The sequence below is a fragment of the Rana temporaria genome, chromosome 5 (genome assembly GCF_905171775.1).
Source record: "Rana temporaria chromosome 5, aRanTem1.1, whole genome shotgun sequence".
In the NCBI taxonomy this organism is placed as follows: Eukaryota; Metazoa; Chordata; class Amphibia; order Anura; family Ranidae; genus Rana; species Rana temporaria.
The window spans coordinates 310,799,315-310,810,909 of NC_053493.1; positions in this window are offsets into that span (position 1 = coordinate 310,799,315).

Consider the following 11,595-nt stretch of genomic DNA (forward strand, 5'->3'; position numbering starts at 1 on the left):
CCGCTCTGTACCGAGCGATCGCGTGTGCCCGGCGGCGATCGCGCCCGCCGGGCACACGCACGGGAGCCTGGGGCGAGCGAGGGGCGCGCGCGCGCCTCCGGCGGCGCGCGTGCGCCCCTAGTGGCGGCTAATAGGCAGGATGTCATATAACGTGATCTCGCCTAGGAGAGCCACCTTGTGGACGTATTTCGACGGTGCGGCGACGGCAAGTGGTTAAGGGTCAAATATCAGCTCTATCAGTCTTCTTTCAAAGACCACTGGCATCTCGTTCCCTAGTGCGGGCCTTTATTCAGTTGGTACTGCGGATCAATCCGCCAGTCAAGTCTCCCTTGTGCCAATGGGATCTGAATCTAGTATTATCAGTGTTGCAGAAGCAACCCTTTGAACCTATTCGCCACATTCCGCTGATTCTTTTCAGCAGGAAGTTGGCCTTTTTGATTGCTATCTCTATGGCTAGAAGAGTATCTGAATTAGCAGCTTTTTCCTGTAAAGAGCCTTACTGTATTTAGTTTGTCATAAAGACAAAATTGTACTACGACCCCATCCTGCCTTTTTACCTAAGGTGGTGTCGGCTTTTCATTTAAATCAGGACATTGTCCTGCCTTCCTTTTTCCTGGATCCGCAGACAGCGGAGGAAAAATTATTACACTCTCTAGATCTCGTAAGAGCAGTAAAGGCATATCTGCAGGCAACCGCTCAAATACGTAAAACAGATGATTTGTTTATTTTGCCAGATGGTCCCAAGAAGGGACAAGCGGCATCAAGATCCACTATCTCCAGGTGGATTCGAAAGACAATTATTCAAGCCTATGGTTTAAAGAATAGGACTCCTTTTTCTGTTAGGGCGCACTCTACCAAGTGCTTCATGGGCAGTGCACCACCAGGCTTCGGTAAAGCTTCAACTTGGTCCTCAGTCCACACATTTTCCAAATGTTATCAAGTGGGCGTGAAAGGACAGGAGGATGCCGCCTTCGGGCGAAGTGTGCTGCAGGCAGCGGGATAAAGCTTCTGGTCCATGGCGGCCTGCTTGATCTGTGTCTCCCTCCCTTCATATGGAGCATTGCTCTGGGACGTCCCATTATGTAAAGATAAAGGCTCTGTGTCCCATGGTGTACGATAAAGAAAACAGGATTTTTAAAACGGCTTACCTGTAAAGTCCTTTTCTTGGAGTACACCACAGGACACAGAGGTCCCCCCCTTCTTATGGGAACCTTATTGCTTGCTACAAAACTGAGGTGCTTCCCTGATGGGAGGGGTTATATGGAGGGGAACTGTCTTCAATTGGTTGTGCCAGTGTCCAATCACCGCTGGAGACCCTTAACCCATTATGTAAAGATAAAGGCTCTGTGTCCTGTGGTGTACTCCAAGAAAAGGATTTTACAGGTAAGCTGTTTTAAAAATCCTGTTTTTTTGTTGTGTCAACCTGGTTTGTTTTCGGGATTCGTTTCGTATATTCGTTGGATCGAGTGGATTTGAAACGTTTTCTAATCCACCCAGTATAACTTTGGACGGGACCAAATTTATTGTGAATAGCTGTGGTTGTTAAGGAGCAATGGCCACTGCATCCTTAACAACCACAATACATTCTGCAACCAGAAGATTAAATAAAAAATCCATGCCAGGTCCTAGTGTGGAATTTAAGGGGAACCCCATTCCAAATTTAAAAAATGGCATGGGGTCCTCCCTAAAATCCATACCAGACCCTTATCCGAGCATGCAGGCCAGGAAAGGGGGGTGGTGAGTGAGTGGCCCTCCCTTCTGAACCATACCAGGCTACATGCCCTCAACATGCGGGGGGGGGGGGGGGCTTGGGGAAAGTTGTACTTAGGTGATACCTCCCCTTTTAGAAAAGTCCGTCCTTGGTGATATCATGGGTGTAGTTAGGGCTCATATAAATGCCAGTGTGGATGGGGCACAGGAGTGAGATACCACAGAGCTGCTAAGATGTAGTGTTCTCCTGCATAGTTGACCAAAAGGGCCCACTGGAAAAAGTCCCAGGTGAGGTGGTATAGAACATGGGAGGAATAGCTGTAGTCTCCATTTCTCCCCTGACCTTCTTCTGCAAGAAGCGTTGGAGGTCTTAAAAAAGTCCTTTGATGTGAGTAATCATGATTCCTGGGAATGAGTGTGTCATCTGGGAGCGGGCCTGGCTGAGCAGAGCTATGGAGGGGACATCAAGAAGAGAACAGTATACTAAAGAAAAGCACCTTGATCCTCCCCCTGACCCTCAGCTGCGGGACCTGTGATTTGGTGATGGAAGCTTAATGCTGTGGACTTAGTATACATTGGAAAGTGGTCCCAACTCTGTGATGCTCGCAAGGAGAGGAATGAAGGTGTAGATAGAAGATGGCTAAAAAGATGTGTACTTGCAACCTGTATTAAAATGACTGCTACAGAATTTCTAACCTTTTATGTGGTTTTCCGTATCAAAGATTCTGTTAGTATATCAACGTGATACGCCACAGAAGATTTACGGTAAAATAAAGAAAATGCATTCATAAGTGGAACCTCCTTTTTTCATAAATATTAGGGCCTCAGGCTGGTTTCATGAGTGGGCCTCGCGCCAGGAGCATGACACTATATGGCAGATATCTGAAACTACAGGTGGGTGGTTTTTCTATCTAAGATGCAAAGCTGGTACAGTTTGGCACCAACACCCGCCCAATCATAGTCCCCCTTACATTCCAGTCATTGCCAACTTCTCTTTCAACAATTTGGAGGAAGGAGGAATATTTAACCAGAATGTGTACACATTATACATTTTAAGAGGTTGTTACCAATATTTATTAGGAATTTAGTAGGCCATGTATATATTTTAATGATATGTTTTTATTGTGAGAACTCTGTTTGTTCATTACATATGTAGGATCTTCTTCCCTTCAGTGCACAGAGAAGAAACAGAAGAGGTCACTGACCCAATACAATAAAATCTCTTATGCCGCATACACACCATCACTTTATGTGATGAAAAAAAACGACATTTTCTGTGAAGTAAAAAACGACGTTTTTGAAACTTCAATTTTCAAAGACGAAGTTGCCTACACACCATCGTTTTTCTCACAATGTTCTAGCAAAGCGAGGTTACGTTCCACCACGTTTTTCCATTGAAGCTCGCTTCTGGGCATGCGCGGATGAAAAAACGTTGTTTTAAACAACGTTTTTGCTACACACGGTCAATTTCTGTGAAGTAAAAGTTGACGTTTTGAAAAACGACACATAAAATTGAAGCATGCTTCAATTTTTTTTGGTCGTTTTTTTAGAAGACATAAAACAACGTTTTCCCCCAAACACGGTCAATTAAAGTGACGTTTTTAAAAACGTCATTTTTTTTCATCACATAAAACGACCGTGTGTACGCGGCATTAGATTTGTTACAAGAAAAATAAATATTTATTTTTTGTTGAATCTGGAGATTTCCAATGGCTGTCAAAGTTGGCAGATCAACATAAGACCATTATGGATCTGCGTGCCCTATATAAGAACACCCTTATTGTTCTCCTCTACTAGTACAAGGTACCAAGTCAGTTCTAAAATACAATTAGCCATTAAAAGAAGAAAACCTGCAGCTAGCTGTAATAAATGTTAGTTATTTCCAAAAATCTTTTCAGGTAAATGACTCAAATAATGGAGAATATGTGCTAAATGAAAACACTATGAGCTAGATTCAGAGAGATGGCCGCAACTTTGCGGCGGCGTAGCTTAGCGTGTTTAGGCTACGCCGCCGTAAGTTAGCGAGGCAAGTACTTGATTCTCAAAGTACTTGTCTGCTAAGTTACGGCGGCGTAGCCTAAAGCGGGCGGGCCTAAGGGCGCCTAATTCAAATTTGTCTGAGGGGGCGTGTTTTATGATAATGAAGCTTGACCCTACATTTCCCACATTTCCCAGTGTGCATTGCGGCTAAGCCTGCCGCACGGGCCTATTGATTTTGACGTGGACGTAAACGACGTAAATCCCTATTCACGGACGACTTACGCAAACAACGTAAAATTTTTGAATTTCGACACGGGAACGGCGGCCATACTTAACATTACTATTCCATCTATTTGATGGAATTACTTTAGGCAGCCTATCTCTTACGTAAACGGCGTATCTTTACTGCGTCGGCCGGGAGAGCTGCTGTCACGGGCGTACGTGAATAGGCGTATCTAGTGATTTACATATTCTACGCCGACCGCAATGGAAGCGCCACCTAGGGGCCAGCCTAAATATTGCACCCTAAGATAGGACGGCGCAAGCCGTCGTATCTTAGATAGGTTTAAGTGTATCTCTGTTTGAGAATACACTTAAACCTAGGTCGGCGCAGATTCAGAATTAGGTCGGCGTATCTACTGATATGCTGACCTTACTCTTTCTGAATCTAGCTATATAGTTTTTGTTATGGTCCCAGGCTTCATTTGCTAAGAAAAATACTTGTGTGACGTCTGAATCTGTGAAATACTGCTTACAGCCACTGGAGGGCGGTGACCTACTACAGACGTCCCAATCCAAGTATTTCTAGTATTCTAAAAAAAATAAAAATAAATTACACCCTGACCTTATTTTACTTTTAGGCTGGGTTCACACTGCCACACAGAGCAGCTCACAGCAGGGGTCCCTGTTCACTGTTTCAGGTCCGATTTCAGTCCAAATATTTGGCTGAATTCAGACCTGAAACGGACCAGAAGATGCACAGGACGCGGAGCCTCCCTGGAGATGTGTGGTCTGCCTCCATAGAGATGGGAGGAGCCTGTGATACTTGTGTACATGGGTATTTTTCTTTTTTTATTTTAAATACATTTGCAAAGATTTCAAACAAACTTCTCTCCCGTTGTCATTATGGGACATTGTTTGTAGAGTTTTGAGGAAAATAATGAATTTAATCCATTTTGGAATAAGGCTGTAACATACCAAAATGTGGAAAAAGTGAAGCACTGTGAATACTTTCCGGATGCATTGTGTGTGTAAGCCACAGTGGCCACATCAAGGCACCCCAGGTTATCCCGCTCGTCTTGTGCCCCTGCTGGGTGTCCTGGACATCCCTGTACATTTAAAGGAGGGGTGGGCTCCCTCCAGACATACCAGCCTGAGCTCATTTGGCTTCTCTTCAGGTTCCCAGGAGTGAAATTTGTTTTGCACTCTTGTAACGTCACAGGAATCAGTCCAGGCACCACATTATCCTGATATTATAAAGTCTGGATAATGTGGTGCCTGGACTGATTCCTGTGACGTTACAAGAGTCCAGGCACCACATTATCCTGACAATAAAGTCTGGATCCTCCAGATGTCTTTACTGACACCCAGGGCAGCCATCAGAAATGTTTGGGCCCCTTACACAGCTTTGGGCCCCCCCCCCCCTCCCCAAGCCTGACCACCAACATTACCCAGGGCTTGCCCACGGGTCATCCTACCAAATCCGCTCTCCGGCCACCTCACCTGTACACACTCAGCCCCCCCAATCCTGTATATATGTCAGTGCCTCCCAAACATACACACCTGCATATATGCCAGCCCACCCCCACACACCTGTGTATATATATATATATATATATATATATATATATATATAGTAGCCCCTCACATACACACAGTGCTGTGTTTTGGCCCAGAGTGGCACTTTGCGAGGGGCGGCAAAAAAGATGCCCCCCCTTCAAAAAAAGCACCCGCACCCTCCTCTCGCACGCAGTCAACAGCGGTGCTCAGTGACAGGGCTGCTCCATTTGCCAGAGAACTTGGCAGTGGTGCTGTGATAGGGGAGAGGAGAGCTTCTGTCAGCCAAATAGAAAGTGGCTCTAATCAGGGACACCGCCCACTCAGAGAAAAGTGCACACTCTGACCTCCCTTCCTCCCCTCACTTTAACAGTTAACTGTCATCTGTGCCTGCCCCATGCAGAGTGTGTCACCTACCTGTGTGTGTGGGGTGCCTCCACCACGCTTTCACTCACCTATGTGCTTACTTCTCCAACCCAAACCCTGCACAACCACCAGGGACCCCGCACAGCCACCAGGGACCTCGCACAGGGACCCAGCACAGCTACCAGGGGCCCCGCGCAGCCACTTGGGACCCCGCACAGCCACCAGGGGGCCCCGCACAACCACCAGGGACTCCGCACAACCACCAGGGACTCCGCACAGCCACTAGGGGCCCCGCACAGCCACCATGGGCCCCGCACAGCCAACAGGGACCCCACACAACCACCAGGGACCCTGCACAGCCACCCAGGACCCTGCACAGCCACCAGGGACCCCCCACAGCCACCAGGGGCCCCGCACAGCCACCAGGGGTCCTGCGCAGCCACCAGGGACCCCGCACAACCACCAGGGGTCCTGCACAGCCACCAGGGACCCCGCACAACCACCAGGGACCCCGCACAGCCACCAGGGACCCCGCACAGCCACCAGGGACGCGGGATTCACACAGCCACCAAGGACCCAGGACCCCGCACAGGGACCAGTGACCCCGCACAGCCACCAGAAACCCAGCACAGGGACCCCGCACAGCCACCAAGGACCCGGGACCCCGCACAGCCACCAGAGACTCCACACAGGGAGCAGTGACCATGCACAACCACCAGAGACCCAACACAGGGACCAGGGAACCTGGACAGCCACCAGGGGCCCCGAATTGCCACTTGAGAAGGAAGGTGTGGGGCAATTTTAGATGGAGGGGGCGCCCAATTTTAGTAAACCAAAATACACCACTGCATAAACAAATCTGTAAACACACACACACAAGGCTCTGGCCCCTCCCTGTACACAAACAGCCCCCCTCCCTTTCCCTCACAGCCCCTACTTGTAACGAAGATCTTGCTACCTGTCCCAGCTCGTTTTCACAAAGCTTACATGTTGCTGAGAATCACAGTACAGCTCACACAAAAATAGACCTCCTAGTTCAATGGCTTGGGAAAGACTGCCGAACATGCCAGTAGAATCAGGAACATTAACATAAAACAACCAGAGACTGGTCTTAAAAAGATTTGGAGCAGATTAGAAGAGTGCTATGACTCAACAGAGACTATAAAGCATGTACTGTTTAAAAGTATTGAGGACTTTCCCAGAATACCTAGCAAGGGTTATCACAAACTACGAGAATTAGCCAACTTGCTAGAGGAACTACTTGCTAATGAGGAGGGAGACCTGCCTGGTCTCGCCTCCCTGGATGCAGCCAGAGGGATTAAACCCTTAATTCTGAAGCTTCCTTTTGACCTACAACAAAGGTGGGTCACATATAGTTCTAAACATAAGAAGAGGTCCCAGGTACCATTTCCACCATTTTTGTAGACTTTGTTTCAGACCCACCGCGGTCAGTAGCATGTTCACTAACGTACTTGACGTCCTTCCTCCTTTCAACCATCACTCGGGGGAGAGCAGCATCACGGAGGGGGACACAGAGCATGGAGGACAGCAGAAAAACGGAGGGGGACGCAGAGTGCTTACAGCAGCATCACTCGGGGGGAGAGCAGCATCATGGAGGGGGACACAGAGCATGGAGGACAGCAGAAAAACTGAGGGGGACGCAGAGTGCTTACAGCAGCATCACTCGGGGGGAGAGCAGCAGCACGGAGGGGGACACAGAGCATGGAGGACAGCAGAAAAACGGAGGGGGACGCAGAGTGCTTACAGCAGCATCACTCGGGGGGAGAGCAGCAGCACGGAGGGGGACACAGAGCATGGAGGACAGCAGAAAAACGGAGGGGGACGCAGAGTGCTTACAGCAGCATCACTCGGGGGGAGAGCAGCATCACGGAGGGGGACACAGAGCATGGAGGACAGCAGAAAAACGGAGGGGGACGCAGAGTGCTTACAGCAGCATCACTCGGGGGGGGAGCAGCATCACGGAAGGGGACACAGAGCATGGAGGAGGACAGCAGGAGCACGGAAGGAAACACAGGACACGGTACACAACATGGAGGAGGACGCGGCGCGCGGAGGGGGAGAGCAGCATACACCCGCCCTCGTAGCTCACAAACTCCACCCGCCCTATCCGCTCGCAAACTCTGCCTACCCTCTCTGCTAAAAACCTCCTCCCGCTGACCCGCTGACCAAGTATCGGGTCAGGCATCGGGAGCATTTGTGCGAGCACAAGTACTTGCGCAAATGCTCTGTATCGGTCCTGATACCGATACTAGTATCGGTATCGGGACAACCCTAATCTGAATGATATAACCTAATTATATAAAGTCCTGTGTCATCATATAACTTGGCTTTAGATGATCTAACAGCATCCTTTGTGACTGGCAGAATGCCAGCATGTCAAGTCTGGAAGCTGCACATCTTTTCACTCTGAATCAGAGTACATTTTCTATAGGGTATAATGTTCATTAAGGTCAACGCAACACTATCACTAGGAACTGGTTTCCCTTGCCATAGAAAACACTGATTGCAGCACTTTCTGGAAAAATACCATTTTACCTTATGTTTGAACTCACTGTTAAGCCTCAGACTTTTGTCCGAAGGGCATGTGCCTGGATTTTGTCTTGCAGACAAAAGGCACACAATTGTCGGCCAACAAACACGAACGTAGTGATGTACTAGACGTACTACGTGTTTTTTCAGCTCTTTAGCGCCACCCTTTGGGCACCTTCTGCTAATGTTGTGTTTGGTGAGCATTGCTTCCGAGCAACGCGTGTTTGTACTTTGGACTTGTGCACACATGATCGGAAAATCCGACAACAGACCGTTGTACACGGACAATTTTAAAGCCTACCATCCAACATTTGTCATCACACAATTCCCGTCGGAAAAAACGACCGTGTGTACGAGGCTTTAGCTCACAAAATGCCACAAAGGGAAGCATTTCGTATTTTCTTTGTGAAAGAGTTAAGGCCCGTACACACGGTCGGACTTTCGGCCAACAAACTTCAAAATCAACAAGTTTTCAAATTTGTCCGATCGTGTGTACGCTCCATCGGACCAACTTTTTCGGGTTTCATCGAACAAAAAGTTCAGTCTGCAAAGGACAAACTTTTCGACAACAAAAGTCTGATGGTGCCTAGTCCGACTGTGTGTACAGCAAGCCATCGGACTTTTGTACAAAGTGCAAATACGCATGCTCAAGACCAATGTGAAAATCAACCAACAATAGCAGAAGTTAACCAAAGGGTGGCGGTAAAGAGCAGAAAAACCATGTGATGTTGGGAAAGTTTTAGAAAAGTTTGCAGAAATGTCCGAGCGTGTGTATGCTATGGGTGTGACCTGACAACTCACTTCGGACAAAAATCCAAGGGAAAGTTTGTCGGATGTCCGACCGTGTGTACGAGGCTTTACATGGGTGGTATTGGTAGCTCAGTCAGGATGCTAAAACAACTAATAATAGATTGCTAATTGACAATTGCACCATGGCAATCTCATACCCTTGTTAAAGCGGTGTTTCACCCTAAAAACTAATTTCTAGCATGCCATCAAGCATACTAGCGCGATCCACAGTACACCTTTCTTTTATTTTTTGGCGCCGTACTCACTGTTTACTGCCGTAATGAAGTTTCAGACTCCCCGCGGGGAATGGGCGTTCCTATGCAGAGGGAAGATGATTGACGGCCGGCTATGGCGCGTCAGGCTCCCCGAAGATAGCCGAAATAGGACTTGCCTCTTCACGGCGCTATACGGCGCCTGCGCACAGACATCGGAGCTGACGGCGCAGGCGCCGTGAAGAGGCAAGTCCTATTTCGGCTATCTTCGGGGAGCGTGACGCGCCATAGCCGGCCGTCAATCATCGTCCCTCTGCATAGGAACGCCCATTCCCCGCGGGGAGTCTGAAACTTCATTACGGCAGTAAACACTGAGTAAGGCGCCAAAAAATAAAAGAAAGGTGTACTGTAGATCGCGCTAGTATGCTTGATGGCATGCTAGAAAAAAAAATATTTTTTTTAGGGTGAACCCCCGCTTTAAGGGGATTCTAGGATTTAAAATGACAGCTATCACAAACGTATAATGCCGTGTACACACGCCCGGAATTTCCGACAACAAATGTTCGATGTGAGCTTGTGGTCGGAAATTCCAACCGTGTGTAGGCTCCATCAGACATTTACTGTCGGAATTTCCGAAAACAAAAATTTGAGAGCTGGTTCTCAAATTTTCCGACAACAAAATCCGTTCTCCTAAATTCTGATCGTGTGTGGAAAATTCTGACGCACCAAATTCCACGCATGCTCTGAATCAAGTACGAGATGGAAGCGCTCGGTCTGGTAAAACTAGCATTCGTAATGGAGATAGCACATTCGTCGCGCTGTAATGGACTGAAAAGCACGAGGCTGAAAAACGCGAATCGTCTCTCACCAAACTTCTACTAACACGACTGGTGTTGAACTTCTCTTTTCTAGTGCCGTCGAACTTGTTGTACATCACCACGTTCTTGGCATTCAGAATTTCCGACAACATTTGTGTGACCGTGTGAGAAAAGTTTGAGCCAACAACCTTCGGAAATGCATCCACGGTTTTGTTGACGAAATGTCTGATCATCTGTGCGCGGCATAAGGCTGAATTCCATAGGTGTGGGCACACCTTAATAACCATGTGCAGTGCCAATTTCCCCTGCTTCCTGGCACCCCCTGTCTCCCCCCCCTGTAGTGCTGCCAGATTCCCTCCTCTCCCCTCTCCACAGAGAAAATTACTGGGGAATCTCTGTCCTCAGTCCTTTTCTCTGTCTTAAAAGTGGGACATCAGAGGTCTGTTTAGACCCTTGATATTTCACCAAAGCCCCCCAAATGGAGCTCCTAAAAAAAAAATTATTTTTAATTTAATTGTAAAAAATATATAAAATAAAAACTACTGATACCAATCTCTGCTCTGCTGACACAAAAACTACATGCAACATTTTTTGTAATGCAGCACACCACAGCGCAAGGGAATAGATGGCACTGCAGCACACTAATGTCCATAATGCACATTACCATACACTTGCAGTTGGGGGGCAGTAAAAACACAAGGTTAACCCCTTCCTTACCGGCGCATTGTAAAATGACGCCGGCAGGAACCCTCCCTCGATTCGGGTGGACGTCATATGACGTCCTTTGTTCCCGGCGATCTACAGCGCCGGCGCGCGCCCACGGCACCGCTCGTGACCCGGCACGAGTGCCCCGGCGCCCGCGATTGCCGGTGATCACAACAGGAGTGTGGATCTGTGTGTGTAAACACACAGATCCACCTCCTGTCAGAGGTAAGGAGACCAATGCTGTGTTCCCAGTACAGAGGAACACACATCTTGAGGCTGGGTTCACACTACTACACTTCTTTCATCCTACTTTGCTCTGCTACATTGGTCCTACATTTATCCTACATTGGTCCTACATCCATCCTACTTTCATGAACAGGATACTACTTTGGTCCGACTTCAATGATATTCAATGGGCTGAAGTAGGATCAATGTAGGACCAAAAGTAGTACAGGGAGCATTTTCAAAGTCGACCGACTTGTGTAGGACCAGTTAAGACGGCTCTCATAGGGAAACATTGATTTTCATACGTCATGCTACATGAGGCTCCCAATGTAGGACCGTTTGTAGGACAAGTGTGAACCCAGCCTTAGGGAACATTTTAACCCCTTCAGCGCCCCCCTAGTGGTTAACCCCTTCCCTGCCAGTCACATTTACACAGTAATTAGTGCATATTTATAGCACTAATC